We start from the raw sequence: 19,334 nt of genomic DNA, 5'->3' as shown, positions 1-19,334 counted from the left end.
AATAAGGTGTCATGCAGGGTGTCATTAAGTGTTGTTTGCTAAATTATGACACCTTTGGAGCTATGTTGGCATTTTTTGGGTTGGGTGGAGGTATCTAATGGGGTTAGATAGGGTAAGGGCTAGGTAGGGTTAGGGGTTATGGCTACGTTTAGGGTTAGAGGTTAGACTAACGAAGGGTTAAGGTAACGAACAACACTTAATGACAGTCTCCATGACACCTTATTCGTGCCAGTGTCATGTCATAATAATGGCAGCGTAATGTATAAAACGTCAAATAAAGTGTTACCAAATATAACTTTAGGTGGATACAACTTTCAAACTGTCAAAGTGTTTTGATTGAATGTTATTTTGTGCAACTGAAACTCATTACAACCCTTCAGTCAGAGTTTGGGTTATGGTTAAAGTGATAAATATTAAAATGCATTGCAACGCAACGCAAACCCCAAAAGGAAGCCCCACATTATTTTGTTACATGATGAACAAAATAAGCATCATCAAAAATGTACTCTAATGTGATAATTGTGTTGCCACGCACAAAACATAGAATGTGTTTGAAATGGCACACTCCGTACTATGCACTACAGTACTGTCTACCATATACTGTAAGTATGATTAGGATGATGACCGATATGACAGTTCCCAGTGAAGTTCCCAAGATGTATTTCAAAAACATGTGGCACACAGGCTAAATATTCTCCACCTTTGAAAGTTCTGAAAACATTTTAAGCCAGAAAGTGACCAAGTAGAATATCAACATGTGGTCATTTGATCCATAAAACTCATGTACTGTATACACATTTCAATCTGACATTTCGGAGAATCTCAGAGACCCTCCATTGTACTAATGGAAGACAAGAAGAGATGCTTTTATTTTGAAAAGGGGAAGTTTGATTTTTAGCTTGAAGCCGGTCCCACGACGATTTTACATTCCGCTCGCAATGCATCATGAGACGGTTGAGTATAGTGTGCCCACTGTGCACACTCAAAAAATGTCCCGATATAGTATACATCTGGGTATTTCTCGCATTCTCAATCTTTTCATACTATCTAATATGAACGCACTACATACTAACTTTGACATCAAATTTAGTACGAGAAGTACATTAATATGTCATTTCATACAGCCATAACATTTTGTGTCAGTGTTAATTCAATTTTGTGAGACTGGGATAAGTGGAGCAGCCATTTTGTGCCAGATGTGACGTTCATTACAGGGCAGTGTTTTTCATCAGCTCCCACCTTTCTCTTTGATTCGTGTTTATTTCATTTTTTTTTCTTGCTTTTCATCACATTTTTCTGTATATAGTTTATAATTATTCAAACAAGTATCTGTGTTTAGCTACTTCTGATATACACCAGTTCAGGCAAGTTGTTTACACTCAGGACCAGCAACTGATCACTCCGTTAACTATATGTACAGTAGTCCCTCGTTTATCGCAGGGATTATGTTATAAAAATAACCCGCAATAGGCGAAATCAGCGAAGTAGTCAGATTTATTTTTTACAATTATTATGGTGGGTGAACGCAGCATTAGCCAATCAGAATGCAGAACACAATGCGTATTCATACGCTGAAAAAAAAAATGCATCCAAATATGCACTGTAAAAACATCTGCAAAACACCGCGAAAGGCCGCGAAAGGTGAACCGCGATATAGCGAGGAACACTGTAAACGTTTTATTTTCATTAGCTGAGCCTGTAGCTACAATTTTAACAAACCTCATGCATTCCAAAGGTACAAGTTGAAAACAAGGTAGACTTTGCTATTTAATACATTAGGAAAAATAATAAATAGTTTTTTTTCCTACGTAATTTTGTTTTTATTAAATATAAAGCCACTTTGACATATTAGGTGTTTAATAATGGTGCTTATAGCCTGCTGCTCAGCTCTCTATGTACCTGGGATTATCCAAAAAAAAAATCTGCTTTGTATTAAAGATATTGAATTTCTGTGAGATTCATATCGCTTTCAAATAAGGAACCCGACAGATAATGGCCTGTAATAAAAAGCAATATGTAGCAAAGCCTGTATGTGTGTGTCTATACATGCTCCATCTGATCTCAGAGATACATTTCTAATATGCACCCTGTATCATTTTGTCAGATTGCTTCAACACCGCGGACAGCGATTACACACATTCACAGCTAATTGAATTTATTCTTGGAGAGGTTACTTTAGATAATACAATTTTAATGCACTGTGAAGAGATGGAACCTTCGAAGTTAAATAAATATATGGTATATACTGTATGTGTAACTGTATATATGTAAGTAATTACTTTCCTGCTGCTAGTGAATATGTCACAAAGTGCCAGGAAAACTCACAAATACACCCCAAACACATAAATTCACAACAAAAACACACAATATTTCACTTAAAACATAAAAAAGGACAATACAAACACAGATTTTTCATAAGCTCTTATTCTGTGACTCTTTTTACTGTTTTTCCGGTACTTGTCTCATGTGCTATTTATTTTGTTAGTATTATTGACATTTGTAAGTATTATTGACATTTTTGTATTATTTTGACATTTTTGTATTATTTTGACATTTTTGTATTATTTTGACATTTTAACTTGCTTTATATACAGCTGTTTAACCAGGACACACGTGTAAAAAAGATTGTTAAATGTGGCTCTTCTGTATAATTAAAGGCTAAAACAAAAGATCCTTCTTTTGTATATCATGAGATGGCCAACTCAGTGTCATGTAGCCACGCCCTCATCTCTGGTCCTAAGTGGAAAAGGCCGGTCCATGCACACGCCAAGGTACTTGGGGGCTTGGTGGAACTCCAGGCGGTTGTTGCCAATGTGGTGGTTTTCCGTTTATCGAAATGTTGATGTGATGATGTGAAGATATCTCCGCGGACACCTTCTTGATATAAACATAACATTTTATTAAAACAAAGTGAAGATGAGTGTCCGAATTAGACTCTCAATGGTAAGGTCTAAACAGGAAAGAGAACCCATATATGTTCTGACGAGAAACCTGAAACCAACATGTAGTGTCTAAATAAGGCTTTAGCTTTGGCACAAAGAGAGGAGGCAACAAATGTTTACTGTGAACCTAAAAGTGGCAAAAATCTTATTTGTCAAAGCGCTGGAGCTGGAATCAGACACTTTTATGGCATACAGCTGCGGCTGCTGAAATAAACCAGTCTGGGACCAAAGAACTTCTCTGTTTCCTAAGTCAATATAACACTTTAGCAACTGTCCCAACACTCAAATCTAGGTAAAATGTATATTGCATTAAATGAATATCATATGAAGCAGTCAATACACGTCACCGACATGCACGTTCAGTTCTCTTCTTGCTTCCTGGTTGTAGAGGTGGCAAGCTAGAGACACTGTTTTGCCCATGCTGAGTTGCAGGTGCCACTTCTGGAGGTAGTCAGCCAGGATGTCCATGTCGCGGTTGAGGCCATCTTCCATGGCCTTTAATGTTGGATGGCTGAGCATGATGGCTAAGTTGTCTGCATAACCATACTTGGTAGATGTTGTGCTTGGCAGGTCATGAATATAGATGTTAAAAAACATTGGTGAGAGGACTGAGCCTTGTGGGACACCGTTCTTCAGCCTTCTGAGCCTTCTGGTCTGGCCATCGGATGAAGCTACGGTTAATTAGAATCTCCATAATGAACCTCACCATGTGCCGATCTGGGTAAGACCGATGTAAGATCCTGTTACATCGTAAAGGCAGAGGGGATTGATCGTGCCCCTGTTACACTTTACACATGAGCCTCCTCTAGAGACAATCCTGTGCAGATAATAAGCGCCGACTATTTGCTCTCCTCTCAGCTTCATTAGAAGTATACGGTGGCTGAGAAGGAGTGCAAGGTGCGAGAAGAGACGTGTCCAACCAGTGGGCTGCGGCCGAGAACAGGTACAATGGACACTCTTTACAGGTCTACAAAGTAAAACAGGACAAATAGTGAAAAAAGAAAAGGACTGGTTTCCCACAATGCTAAGCTGCAGTATAAACTTTTATATAATTTTATGACAATAAAAGAGTTTGGTTCTGCTTTGGATTGTTTGCGTGGGGTGTTTTTTTTATTGTTTGTAAGGTTTTAATTATTTATTTATTTATTTATTTATTTATTCAGTTTATTTCCGACATGGTTACATTCACTTTTTTTTTTTTTTTTTTTTTTTTACATTTTTTGTACATGCCGAAAAAGGAGACGAGAGAAGCATTATGTAAAGCACTTTGAAGTATATTGAAGTATATTTTATATTTGAAGAGTGCTCTTTAAATAAAGTTTGATTTGATTTGAACGTATGACAATAAAAAGGCTTCATCTGTTTTTTGTTTTTTTTTTCCATTTCTACCTAGAACGTCATAGTTTGGCCTGTGGAGCATTAAATGATACAAACATTAACTTAAAGTGATGTTTTTATTTTGCCATAACATTATTTGACATCAGTTCAATTTGTCGTAAATTTGGCAAAGCTGTTAAGAATTAAGTTTTCTAATCAATTATATATTTCATGTAAAAAGAAACTCATCTTTTGTTCTTCATCAATTTTCTGAATAAATCGACTGGGCATGGCACACACCTCACTGTCAGAGAGGACAAATGCTTTATTAATGGATGGATTTAATGAAGCAAACGTTGATAATTAACTCATATGCATGAATTAGTGAGAAGTCACAGAGGGAAATTTCTCGCATCCAAGAGAGAGTTCTTCCCTTCCTGCAGAGACTCGTGGTAATTCCAACAGAAAATAACACTGATTCGTGTTTAGAGATTGAAATGTATTTTTTGCATCAGTTCTGCTTTTCCTTTTGACACAATGAAAAATGACTCCTGTGAGTTTGAGCGGATTATTGTCTGTGAGGGTACTTGTTTGATAAATTGAGGCAGAAGAAATAAGAAGCAGAAAGGCTGGAAGAGTCTGTTTTCCAAGTAATTTGATGGAGATATGTTACTCTTTATTGACATTTTAATCCCAAAATGTAAATGAGAAATGCATTTCAAATATGAATAGAGGCAGGAGGTTTACATTATAGGAGAGTTAAAACCACAGTCTTGCTATCTCAGCACGTTTTGTGCTATTTATAGCAGGTTTCTTGATTTCTCTATTTAGTAAAACAAAAGCAATTAGTAGGCCTAGACTGCATACAGTATATGAAAATGTATTTTTGCACTTGGAAAATAACTTAATTTTTCATAGTCATCTAGTAAATTTCACCAAAAGAAGACCCACCACTTAGTCAAACTTTGGTGCTAACAAGCTAACTGCTATTGCTAGGACGCTGTCAAAGAAAAACCACTGAAAATGTAACGTCTTCTTACACAATATTAACTCATTCAGTGCCAGCCATTTTCAAAATTTGTACCCCCTCAGTGCCAGCCGTTTTAGAGCATTTTGACTAATTTTTAATTTTGTGCTATAACACCAGATTCGGAAAGATCAGAATTGAATGGATTTCTTACTGTATTTTGGCCATCCTCCAAGTCTCTCCCCCGTCATTGTCCACACATGCAACTTCCTCCTTCTCCTGGACATGCCGAGTGTCACCGCTTGCGCCGTTTTTTTGATCACTTTATCTCACCATTGCGACACTCTCAATATTCCATTTAGGTTCCACACATGCTCTGGTCGAGTGCGTGCTGCTGGGAACTTACAAACTCTTTTCCTTTTCCTTTGAGCTCTGCCCATAACGGGTGATCTCTCATCCAAAGGTGCGCTGCTGCAATCATTGTCCAAGTTAGATATTCACTGAAGAGCTTCGTCACACTGTCTCCTAGCAACCCCAGCCGAAAGACACAATTGCTTGCACAATTGCAATGGAACTCAACGTTACTATACCAAATGACGTCTATAGATGTCAATGGCATTCAATGAATTAAGACCATTAAAAATAAGTTGCAACTCCTGAAGACTATAAAACTCTTGTGGTCCATAAAGTCAGTCAATGTTTAGCAAACTATTACCACATTTTTTTAAATGTCATCACTTGAACACTACTTCTAAAAATGAAAACAACCTTTTGTAAAGAGTGAACAAGCAGAAAATTATCACTGAAACAGAAGGAAAACAATGCAAAGAGAGACAATACTGATTAAACAGCAATATGGGTATGAGTAAGCCTCTTTTAGCTTCCTGTCCCGACAATGAGCTACTAATTCAACAAACAACTATTATCCACTGGTGACAATAGAAACTACATTTGCGTAATGGTCCACCTTTTAAATGTAATAAGGTGGAAACAAAGAGCAGAACATAAAATGTAATTTCCAGAGAGAAATCACAAGGGCAGTAAAGTAGCTGCTGAGGAATCTGCCGTCCCCAAAAGGCCTTTTTAAAAACCAGTGCAGTATTAAAGATTCTCTCTTTGGTGTTACATTAATGATGCAGTGGAGTGTGACAGCCCTAAGCGTTACAACACAGATTCCTATAACTTGCATGCTGTTTGTGAGAAATCAGGTAAAAGACAGAATTATGGTGCACAGTTTGAATCAATGGTTTACTCCTTATGCCCAATCAGACACAGTGGATGATGATGTGTATAAAGTATGTAATGCAGGGATCAGACCATTGTTTGGCGTTTACTGCAGTAATTTAGCATTAACGGTTACATTTACAGTATGAAGGTTGGTTGGATTTATTTGGTTATGCTGTTTTGTATTCCTTTCTTGTGGGAGACAGTGATTGGCTTGGCTCACTATTTTGTTCTAGTTTATTCCCGGTATTCCCTTAGATATTCATTTTTCGGCCGGAAACGGATCTTTCCATGTAAGGCCCAAAATAAACATCAGTCATTGTTTTGCCACAACTTTCAGTCACTGAAAACACCAACAATGTGTTGGAAAACCACTTTGACAGAGTTTTTGTGGGCAAACACAATAAATCACAATAATACTGAAGTAAAAACACCTTTATGCATTCGTCTACAGGACTAAACATCCCACAATGCAATGAGTGAAACATTGTGTTTACAGTGGAGATCAAAACAAATGTTTGAGTGGCAAATTCAACCTTTTACTTCTTTTATAAAGCAAATGATCTTCAATTTATTGATTTTTTTATGCCTACTTTGTCTTTATCTGAAATAAAATAAAAGGAAATGTATATAATTAGTATAAAGACAGGCAATTATTTTATTTTGGATCAGATTAATCTGGGGTTCTGGAGATTAATAGCTCAAGTGTGCAGAAACAGAACCAAAGTTTGGACTTCCGTGTCTAGGGAACAGTACCAACTGTTCCATGGGCCGGTACCTTTGCAACTATTCCTAAAACAAATCTTTGCAACTGTAATGACTCAGTGGTCTGGGTTATTTTCTTCATGTGTAACGGTATGGGTTCAAACCCTGATGTGTTTCTCTTACAGTTGTATTCCTTTGTTCAGTCCTTGTCTTCTATGTTTTGATTATTATTTTTGTCTGACTTGTTGGTTTAGGAATTTTCTCTGTGTTTCTCTTTTTGTCGTGTCACTATGAATGTGTGGGGGAAGTAATTAGGCTGCCTCCTGTTTCCACACAGGTGTTCCTCATCTCCTAATTACCTTCCTTCACATCATCATCATTTGTCCGTCATCCCCCTACCTGATCTGTCAGTGTCATATTAAATCCGTCATTTAGTTTAGATTGAGTGATTGATTGATTGGAATCAATTTGACTGACATACGGCATTACACTTGACACACTTGTGGAAAAAAAATTGGCACAGTTGTGGCAAAGTGGGCTTCCACCTGAACATTTTTTTTTTTTTACAAAGACACGTATCTTTGGCCTATTGTTTATTATTATCACCAAACGTGCTTTAGTTGATGTCCATACATTACTTCAGTTATTTCTGCCTTTTTAGCCTTCCCTGTTGAGAATTGGCTTCATATTTGACATAAATCTCTGGGGGGTTTTACATACAGATTTCTGAATTTAAAACATTTTTTATTGTCACTCAGTATCATATATTTCCGAAATTTCACGTCATCTGTAACCACTGTAACCACTAAAAAAGCCATGTAGGTCATGTAGATGCTTTGAGAAACCTTATTTCTTTATGGGATTTTCAGAAACAAGAGGCTGGTGTCAGTTTAGTCTGTTGATTTTTCCTCCTCACTACAATTTTCTAATTTGGCCCCCTTCTTTTTCAGATTTTAGCTTCCTTTTGTCAATAAACGTCCCTTATATCTAATTTTTGTCCATTTTTGCAAGTTCTTTTTGGCACTTTTATCCAATTTTTGTCGATTATTAACCATTTTTTGCAACTTTGCATCCAAATAAGCTATCTTTTGCCCAATAATGTGATGCGTTCTGTGTCTGTAACAAAAGCAATTTCCCCCTGGGATTAATAAAGGAATTCTGATTCTGATTCTGAATAAGTAACACTTTTTCTTTTTCCCTACATTTTGCTTCTTTTTGTTCCACGTCTTTGCCTTTTTTCACTCATTTAAGCTACCTTTTGCCTTTACATACTACCTGTTTCCTCTTTTTTGTATTTTTTTTTATTTTTTTTTTCGCCACTCTTGACTGCTTTTGGCCCATTTTAGTCACTTCACTCTTTTCTTGATATGAGTTTGCCACATTTGGAAATGTTTTGTCACGTTACTCATTTTTTGTCACATTACTTACACTCATAGCTGTTAACTTTTTGTTTACCGTCTTGGAACGGCGGCTTTGTCAAATGGCTGTCTGGGATTGGTGTGATTCAATCAATCTAACTGGACCAATATGTTTTCAACAATGAATCCCTAAGTAAAAAGTGAGTGGATTTCAATTGTTTTTATGTAATTGCAGGTGTTGCATTCCCCATGGGTGAGATGTGCCTTCATTCCAGTATCTTGTCCCAGGATGAAACAGTTCTCAAAGCGTCTCAGCAGGTACCTGATGAAATGTTACATGGACATTTTTATGGATTTCCTGAACACAAATAAAGTTCCCAGTTCTCCTCAAGTCCTCCATTTTACAAAGGAACTCATTTTTATGAAGTGTGAGCACCTAGAAGTTAGGGCTTTAATTTTCACTGTGACACAAAAGCTTCTCGTCACTACACAGAGTGCTGCTCACGCTCGTGTCACACTTTTCACAAACTGTAACGTTACAGGTTGAATGCAGATCAAAACAATGACTCTATCAGGCTAAAAAAAAAACACCTCTGCCATTCTCTCCGTTTCCTGTTTACCATTTTTGTGAAATGTATTTTATTCCCATCTTGGCACACGGCTTGTCTTTTATATGACTGGATTACCTGCCAACGCCAGCTGCCAGATGCGTACAGGCTTTTAACACTGGAGCTCACTTGGACCATTTCCATGCCTTTTAAACACACATGCTCAGGTGCACGCTAAACACACCTGTAACAAAATTTCTATTATCCTTAACAGCTGCCTTGAGATTTGTGTAAAATCCACGCTGGAGTTTTGCTTTTTTTTTTTCTCGTCACACAATATCTAAAAGCTGAAGTTTGTCTCCTTCAGCAATGTGAGGACAACACATGTTCAGGTCGTTTCAACACAAGGGAAAAGCGATAATAAGCTCATGATCTCTGTGTTGAATCATAGTTTCAACTAAAGGTCATCTTTATCATTTGAAGTGACACTATGATAAAGGCCCAGAGGTAGACAGTAGAGCTGCAATAAAAGTGAGATACCCATTAATTTAGTCCTGTTTTTAATGTCTATGACAAACGTAACAGTGCTTACTGAGTAATGGAAACAAGTATTTAAAAATGAAAAGCTTGGAAAAGCATTAACAGGGAAATAAAAAGTACCTGTGATACGAAAGAGAATACTACAAAATAAAAGGTTTGGACTTTTGGGGTAATTTGTTCCATAATGTGGGTGCGGTTTATTTTAATTTAGTGTAATGTTTATTTGGACAATGCAGTAAAGTTAGCTAACAAAAGGAGCAATCACGACAACATTTTTGTCTTAACCTCAGGATTTCCAAAATAATGCAGAGCCATTCCAAATTATCATAAAGTTAGAAGGAATTGTTAAATATAGTTAAAATGTCATGAATAATCAGAAGTGGGAACATGGGATTAATAAGCTTTTGAAAAACCTAGAGCAAAACCAAATCTATCCTAAAATGAGCTGGAAGCTAATGGAGAAATGGATGGAGACTCACATGTGCATTAACACATTTAGTTTGAATAAAAAGAAAAACATTTTGGAGAATGTCATTAAAATGTGTCAAAATACATTGATTTTGTTGCCTAACCATCAACTCAAAGATAACTTACAGTATATAAAATGAGGCGTAATGTTCCAACCTATGACTCAATAAAGGAAACAATACATATCATCTTTTATTCTGCAGTTATTACACTGATTAGGTGTGATGAGGATACAATTATGAATTATTATATACCTATCTCACCTACCGTATTGAAGTGTGGGGAAACAATTATCAAAGTTCCATACATCAATAACAATCATACATAGGACTGAATATTTACCACACACTAATAATCTCAATCTAAGTTACTGAAAATACATGACCTTGTGAAATATTATACTCTGTTCATTTTATTTAAAGCAATTAAAAAATCTCTACCAGTCAACATACAAAGATTTTTCATTGGGAACGTTATAATACCTAAGATTGGAAGCACAAAGAAGAGTTTTTGTCTGACTGTATGTGGGGTGAAATTATGGAACAGCCTGGATTCATAACAAAAGCAATGCCAAAGTATTCAGAGTTTTAAATCACTTTATAAACATATGATCTGTTCACAGTACAGTGAGGATGGTCTCGATGCAACCAATAGGCCAATCACATCTATGGCTAGTGTTGTCTTTATATGCAAATTGAATTGAATAGAATGTATTGATGGTATTTATATACAGTATATCTTAAGTTACTGACTATTAGCTAGTCATCAGTTGTTGTTTTTTCCTATTCTGTTTAGTACTCATTGTGTATTCTTAGAAATCCAAACAGACAGAAGCGATATGACGAAAATTGTATGATTAACAAATGGGGGTGGGACTAACTAAGTCTTTCTTCTTCCCACTCCCTTTGAGCAAACATATTATTGCAATTATAAATGAGCATCTGTGATTGTTTTTCTTTGTTAGAGTTTCCTTTTACACAGAGTTATTTTGTTCCTTTTGTTTGTTTGTTTGTTTGTTTTTTTGTTTTCTTGTCCCTGCTCGAAAAATACAAATAAATGAAATTAAATAATCTCCTAAAACACTAGGAGATGCTCTTTAACTAGCTTTTGAATCTTCATTTAGCCAAATTCAGAGGAAAACCAGAATTATTCAGGGACACCCCACAGAATGTTCTACTTTTCTTTCGTGAAAAGTTTTGTGCTGAGATGGAGTTTTTGAAAAAATGTGCCTTTTTTTTTTTTTTTTTGCAGTTGGTAACTTTTTTTTTTTGCGCGATCGCAGAAGTCTTGATCTTTAGTCTTCTGTCTTTCAGCGTGTTTTTCAGGAGAACATTGAACCAAAGGGAGGGATGCGGAAGTGTCGTCGTCAGTGTGACACGAACCGTGTGCGAGGAGACAAAGTGCCATAATGAGCAACTGAGGTCAGCATTTTCTATTTCTACTTCTCTGTGCACGCTGACAAAAACAACGCACTCGCACATCCAGAGAAATAGATTCCACACACCAACACACACACCTAAGGAGAAGAGAAAATGTTAATAATCAAAGAATCCCAACAAGCAGGCATGGGTAATTTCCTACTGACTGCTGATGGCTTCAAACATGCTCTTTGTCACTGCTATAGTGTAAACTTGGAGTCCTGCTTTGCCTGTAAATAATTGTTCTATTGAATTAAAAGCTACAGTACATATCTTTGTTATACCTTCTGTGTATCCAAATCAAGACAAGAAATGCATTAGAAATTCCTTTGTGTTTTTATCAAGGATTCAGATTCTTGTGTCCCCTGTGCCACTGGAAGAGAGGCATCCAAATAGCATTATGCTTCCACCACCATGCTTGATGGTGGATATAGTGTACTACAGCTTTTACGCTTCTCTGGTATTCTGCCAGAATGCGGCTCAGAGGGAAACATCTGTAGGCTCACCTGGCCTTGGCTAGACGTTAGAAGCAAGATCCCAGCTTTTGGCCAATTTTCCTGCAGTCTGATGGGATGACATTGGAGTTCCTTGGCCATACCGATTCTTAATGAGTATGGGGGGGGGCAAAAAGGTTACACATGCAAGCCAAAGAACACTATGCCCACTATCAAGCATGGTGGTGGTAAGATAAGACTACAGCAATGATTATGATCCACTGGTAAATGGACTTCGTCATAGAATCATGATACTTGATCCAAACGTTGATGCTCTGCTGATAAACTCCAGCTTGGGTTCAAGTAGCAGCACAGACAGGACAAAGATCTGTAAAATATGCCAAGGTCATGAAGAAATGGTTCAAGGATAATTGAGTTAACATCCTAGAAGGGCCAAGTTAGAGTTCTGACATGAATCTGATTGAGAACTTAGGGAAAGACTTGGAGAAATGATGGATAGAAAACCAACCGAACTAAGATCGTTTGAGGCTTTCGTTGAAGAACTGTGTTCAACGTTCCACAGGAGACATGCAAGAAACTTGTGGACGTCTACAAGAATTGTCTCAAATCCTATGTTATAAAAACTAAAGCTATGCTTTTTACAATTAAAAAAAGCAAAATGAGAAAATGTGGACCTTATGGCCTTATGTCTTCTTTATGCTTTATGTTTGCCTTATGTTTGTTTTTTAAGCAAACATAAGGCTTACGCATTTTGTATGCTTACTTGGTAATGCAAAACTAAATGAACACGCTTTCAAGCTCAGAAAGTAAACCCTAATGGCTTCATATTTTTATTATCCTTTTAATGTACTGCACTACAGTGACACTGGCATGAAATAATGTAAAGGCAGTTATCCTGCATAGAGCAAAGAAATCCCTAAAACGAATCAATAGTAACTCTTCAAAAAAGTGTTGTAATTAAAATAAAAACAGAAGGAACCTTAGAATGAAGCGCAAACACCAGTTAAATGCAGTTTAATAAAGGAGACATAAAGAAAGGAACATCAGAAGACACAAACCAGTGTTGGGACCAATAACAGAGCAAAACAACACCTTGTTTCATAAATAAGATCTAGTTTGCGACTGATAGCGTGAATCATATTCAGTTCGCAAACAGAGCTTCTGAATCTCACAGCCCTCTGCGAACCTCTCAGAAATCTGCTTCTTTCCACATTCTTTGTCGACCCTCTTCCTCTTGCCCACATTCGGATCTGCCTTTCTGCTGCTTTATGGTGAAGATAAGTCCTTGGCCAGCAGGATTTCCTTCCCTCTACAATGGGCTTTTGTTATAAAGGTGGAGGATTACTGTTCAAGATTATCTGATAGCATCTTTAAATTGAACCACAGAGCCAATGACAGTTTGAGAAACATCCTTAAACATGCTGAGCGTAGTTTTTGGAGATGTTTACCATGAGGAGTTCTACAATATTTGGTTTAATTCATAACATGAAGGTCAATGCACAATTTTAATGAACGTGGTGGTCGGTAACTCAATCTACTTCGTCTTTAGATTTCTCTGAGATAAGGATTTCTGCTCCTTAACGTGTTAAGGCAGATTTTGATCCTTCAGAATGATGAGACAGGGTTTAACTGGGGGCAAAGGCTTTGAATGTCCAAAGTCTGCCGAGCTATGATGTTCCTCACACTGTTATCGCTGCCAGTCTGAATATGATGGATGAGAGAGCGAGGAAAAAGAGACAAAGAAAGAGGAATAACTGTGAATGACTGCGAATCTCATTATTCTCCTCTTGGTTTTGTCTCTCTTGGCTTTCAGAGAAAACCAGGTTTGTTCCCCGAGCAAAAACTATCTCTCCGTCTGTCTCTCCTGAGACAAATCGCCAGAATAAACTCCAGGATTGACTTCTTTTCATTTTTTTGTCTCCTTTCTGATGGAGGTTTCTAGCGTCTACTCTGCTGATGTCTGCGGGCAAAGTCGATGCTGGGGTTTGGAGTAAATAACGCCAAAAGGAGGTAATAGAGTTTCTAATCCACGGCGAAAATGTCAGCAGCAGAAAGACGAAGGATAAGAGAAAAAGAATGTTTGGACACGCACCAGCAGATTTCACCCTGTTCCTGTTTCCTCATTTCTTCCCAATTCAGTCTAATTACTCAGTCAGGGAGGGAGGCAATCTGCTCTCCCTTGTTGCTGCCCAAGGGCCCATTAGAGGGACCGTACTTCATCTTTCTAATGATCTGATCGTGCTAAATGAGTTGAAACTGTCACATGCGTTTAGCAGGGAACAGGGAGGAATGTTGCAGGTGGGGATGAAAGGAATGAAGGTGATTTAGAGGACTGAAAAGGGAAAAAATAAAGTTTTTCACACACATACACACACACACACACACACACAGCTGTTTCTGGCGATAGTTTATCAAACTTTCTAGAGAAATATATAATCCATTAAATAGCACACAAACGGCTGAGTGATGGTAGCCAGGTGCGTCTCACCTGCAGGGGATGCAACACCCGCTCTTTCAAAAAAACTTAAATTCATCCCCCCTCACTATTTACAGAGGGATTCAGCCCGTTCTGAGAAGGTAAACAAAGAGTTAACAGTGATGACTAAAGTGTAAGTAAAGTAACAAAAATGAGTAACAAGTGGCAAAAAATGGTCCAAAAGTGGCAAAAATGTGGCAAGAAAAGAGTGAAAAGTGACCAAAATAATAATAATAATAAAAATAATAATAATAACTTTATTTGTATAACATTTTTCAATGTAAATAACAGAGCGCTTTACAGCATAAAATATCAGCACACAGTCAATATCAACACAAAATACATACAAAGCATTCCATCAACCTAAACATTACATCATCAAAGCCTTCCTATAAAAGTGTGTTTTGAGGAGCGAGGTAAAACGAGGAGCAGACTTTGAACGCCTGATTTCCTCTGGAAGATCGTTCCTGATTGCAAAGACCCCGTCACCTTTTGTTTTAGACCTCGGAACGAGCTGGTTTGTGTGAGGATAAAATGCCACTTCTCCATCAAATTTCAACGTCTTTTCTGCACATTTTTTCCACTTTCAAGACATTTTCGGCACTTTTAAACCCTGTGCGCCATTTTAATTTGCAACTATTAACCAATTTCTTTCCACCATTTTGGGTCACTTTTAACCCATGTTATTTTTGATTAAAACAAGGATTTACATCTTTAAGATCCCTGTATACTATGGCACAAATGACAATAAACTTCCTGGATCAATAAATAAATGTGGTTATAGAACAATGGATCATTTTGCTGACTTTGCGGATGGGCCCCAAAAAGCTCTCCCCTTTATTCCCCCTTAGATGGCCCTGTCTCCATATGTTCTTCAATGTTCATGTCTGTGTTCAACCAGTATCTAGTTATGCCACACGTGTCAAACCCGAGGTCCGAGGGCAAAAACTGGCCTTTTACAGCATCCATTTCAGCCCTCAGGAGAAAGTAAAAATGACAGAAAAAACATGAATCATTGTTAAAATGACCTATTAATTCAGTTGTAGTGATATATCAGTCCCTACAAATACACAAATCCAGTGAAACAACGCAGGGCTCACAGTTTCCCCATGCTTTAATCACATGATGGCAGCCATTTTTTTAATCTCAAATTGTTGAAAGAACTCTTAATGATTCCAAAATACCTACTTGACCCTCAAATTTGACCATAACATTTCCCCAAATTGAGCAAAAAAATTGGTTGTAAATTTGAAGACTTAAGGAAAATGTCCTACAGGGGTGGATATCTTAATGCTTGGATATTGCTGGTGCCTTACATGCTTTGCATATTATTGATATGTGGAAGTACAAACACAATTGAGCACAATAATGTTGAAATGCAAAATTTCCTCTCGAAAATCTGCGGCCCACTTGAGATCAAACTGCTCCGTATTTGGCCCTTGAAATAAAATCACTTCCAGTTGTTTTTTTTTATTTTTTTTCTCTTCTGTGCATTGTTCATGCTCATAACCGATTTCTGCTGGTTTAACCTTTAAATTGTTTGTTTTTTTGATTTTATACTGTCATTGTAAATCTGTAAAAGTGATTCAGTTTAAGTTATTTGGTTCCAAAACATGCTTTGTTGGCTGAACTGCTCAATTCCGAGAGTTGGACTTTGTGTGACTTGAAAAATAAGAGCTGGCAATTCACGGTGACGTGTTAAAAGAATGAAGAGTGAGAGATGATGGGAGAGCAGGTGGAAAAACAATGGGTGAAGATGAAGAGGAGAAGGTGGCTGTGAAGGAGGAAGGAAGGAAGAAAGGAATAAATGGTTGTGTCCCCTGGTTTGGGTTAGAAACACTTATAACTCAGGACCATAGATTATGACAGTCCAATCTTCTGGGCTGCTGCCTGAAAAATAACCACAAGCCCCCAGCTGCCTCCAACAAATACACAAACATGCACATGCAAACACGTGTGTGTGTGTGCGTGTGCGCGTGTGTGTGTGTGCGTGTGGCATGAGATGGGGATGGAGTGGAGGAGAAATGAAAGGACTGATGAAAGAGAAAAAGTTTGCAGCAACGGAAATGAGAGAAGAATGTGGATGTATGCAGAAAAGGATGGAGGGAAAGGAATGCAGAAGAACTGTAAGAAGGATGGATGAGGGATGGATGAGGCCACAGAGAGGCGAGGATGGGAGGGTGGTGGAGGGTGATGGAGTGGATGCAACAGATGGAGGAATGATGATGGAAAAGAACAAAAGAAGCAAAAGAAAGAGTGGAGAACAAATACACGGCCTGATCCTACCGTGCTCCATTTATTACAAAAATAGCAGTTGAAAACACACATATTGAATATTTTTTAAAACATAAATCTATATATTTTCCTATGCAACATGGATTTCATAGCATGCTTGTTAAAAGATGAGTCCAACACTTTTGGGTCCCGACCCACCAGTTTTTCTGCTCAAAATGTGCACACGCAACTAGACTACATGTGTTCTTTGTTCACCTGTTGTAGGTGATTTACAAAGATTTTCTGAGTAAATGATGAACAAAAGCGTTAAAGTCAGTCCTGTTTAAATGTTTCATATCCGACGTTTTTTTTTTTTAATTCACTTTTCTTGTGATTCCCTGCCTTATTAAAAGCTAACAACTTGCAATTCAGAATTGTGAGTGTTTTTTTGTTTGTTTGTTTGATTGATTGATTACTTAAACTAATTTGAATCTTGTTTGGGGAAAAACATGAAACAAAACAGGGTTACAAAAAACTATAGAAAAATGAATTAAAATACATTACAAAAAGAATAATAACCCCTAAAAAAATTGTTTTGGACCAGAATCTTTAATTTATGTTCCTGTTTGTCTTTTCCCGACATTTCCATTTTTCATTTAGTTTTCGACATGCAAATAAAAGTCCCTATTGTAAGATGAGATTTATTTTTGTTAAGTTTTATTTAATACATTTTCCATCTAAATCAAGTTACAAGATTTCATTTAAGTATTATTTTTTATCACATCCATTGTTTGAAGTTTAAAAGATATGTAGAAAGGTACTAGTTTATGGTACACTGTCACTTTAAGAGTTTGGTGGTAACAAGGTGCGGGGTGAGGAGGTGTGGTGGCCCGTATGGTCAGGAAGGAGTAAAGTTGGATGTTATGAGGGAGAGAGAGAAACAAATGTTTAAGAAGACCTACAGCAGTAGTCCCCGAGCCTCCAACACAGCAACCTCAAGAGTTATAACTCCTACACTATCATCTGTATGATGCATCATTGGGAAAACTGGGAATATCTTCTTAAATTATCACCTTGCCTGAATGCTGAAACTAAAATGAGGTTTAAAAAAAAAAAAAAGAGACAAAAGTATTGTGGACAGTAATGAATTGTCTTGTTATTAGGAGAATGAGGGAGAAGTAATTTGAAGAGATGAATAAAGATATTCTTGTATTACAGCAATACAATTTTAATATAAGTAGGGTGGGGAAAACCATATCAGAGGCTGTCTTTGAAAAGTGAAAGCTTTGGGGGGGGGGGGGGGGGGGGAAACAAGAAGGTCAGCAGATAAAAACAAAAGAAAATATGAACAGAAAAAAAAAATATCTCATAAAATTATTATTTGATCATTCATTCCAGAAAAAATGACTTAGCAGAAAAGCTGTGTTCTCTGTCAACTTTCATTTTCCTCCAACAACAAATCTTGCAGCCATCTGTGAGTAAAGCTGTGACAGGTACAACCTGCCTGCCAAACCCGCTGAATAAATACACAAAAACACACTATGAATAAGGCCCTGAGTCATCCATTCATGTTTTCACAGAGTACTTTCTGCAGTTTAGTTTAGTACACTGAGAATAGTTCTCCACACACACACACACTGACTTTAAACACCTCAGGCAGACTTGTCAGTGAAACCTCTGCTCTTGGATAAATATCCACCCATTTCATTAGCGTGTGCAGAGTCAGAGTCAGAAGCAGCAGGTTAACCTAAACTAATCTCTAGTGACACGTCACAGCTCAACAACTTCTAATCGTTTCCTCTCTACAAAAAGGAGCAGTAGCAAGAGCGTAACGTTTCTTTAAATATTGGCAGGGTCGAGAATGAATTCCCTCTGGGGGGGTTTTGAGGTCCTCCCCCAGAAAAATTGTAACAAAATGCATGTAATTTCCTGCATTCTGGTGCATTTTTTCCCCCAACAACTTAGAATCAATGGTTGAGATTTTAATTTGAGCCGCAGCAAACTTTTGAGTATCTGAGATATACAGATACTGTGTATATATATATATATACAGTATATAATCAACATTCTCTGAACATTGTGTGCACCCCTGATTATGACATAAGGCTCTTATGTCATAACCAGGGGTGCACACAATAATGTTGATCTGGTTCTCAAGGAGCACCAGAGGTTGTTTCTTGGTGGAGCTCATTTTTTTTTTTAATGTCTGAGTCATGGGTCGAATTTTTTTATGATAAAATAAGATTCAATACAAAATTGGCAGTTAAATAATACCTACAGACTTTATAAAATGACCCAACAAATTTCACCATAACATTACTGGTTACCTTTTTTGATCATTTTAACAGTAGCAGCAACTACCTAAAATTATTTCCTTGGCGCTGTGCAGCCCTAATAGCGTCATTTGTTTTGGCCACTAGCTTAGTCGTGGTGTGCACCGCTGAGAGATGTTTCATTAGATTAGAATAACTTATGTATGAAGAGGACACTTCACATGTATTTTTACAGCAGCAGGTTGAAGTACCAGTAAACACCAGTTTTAAATCAACAGACTGCTGCAGGCTCCACATTGTTGCTTATTGTCCTCTCACTGTCAGTGCAAGCTTGGTTGCAACGCCCACTTACCAAAACTCTGTCACTGATTGGCTTACCATGGTATTTCACTCTCCCTTTGGCCAATCATCATTACTTGTATGACTGTG

This window comes from Gouania willdenowi, chromosome 1 (genome assembly GCF_900634775.1).
Source record: "Gouania willdenowi chromosome 1, fGouWil2.1, whole genome shotgun sequence".
Lineage (NCBI taxonomy): Eukaryota > Metazoa > Chordata > Actinopteri > Blenniiformes > Gobiesocidae > Gouania > Gouania willdenowi.
Note: the sequence above shows the minus strand (reverse complement) of the source record.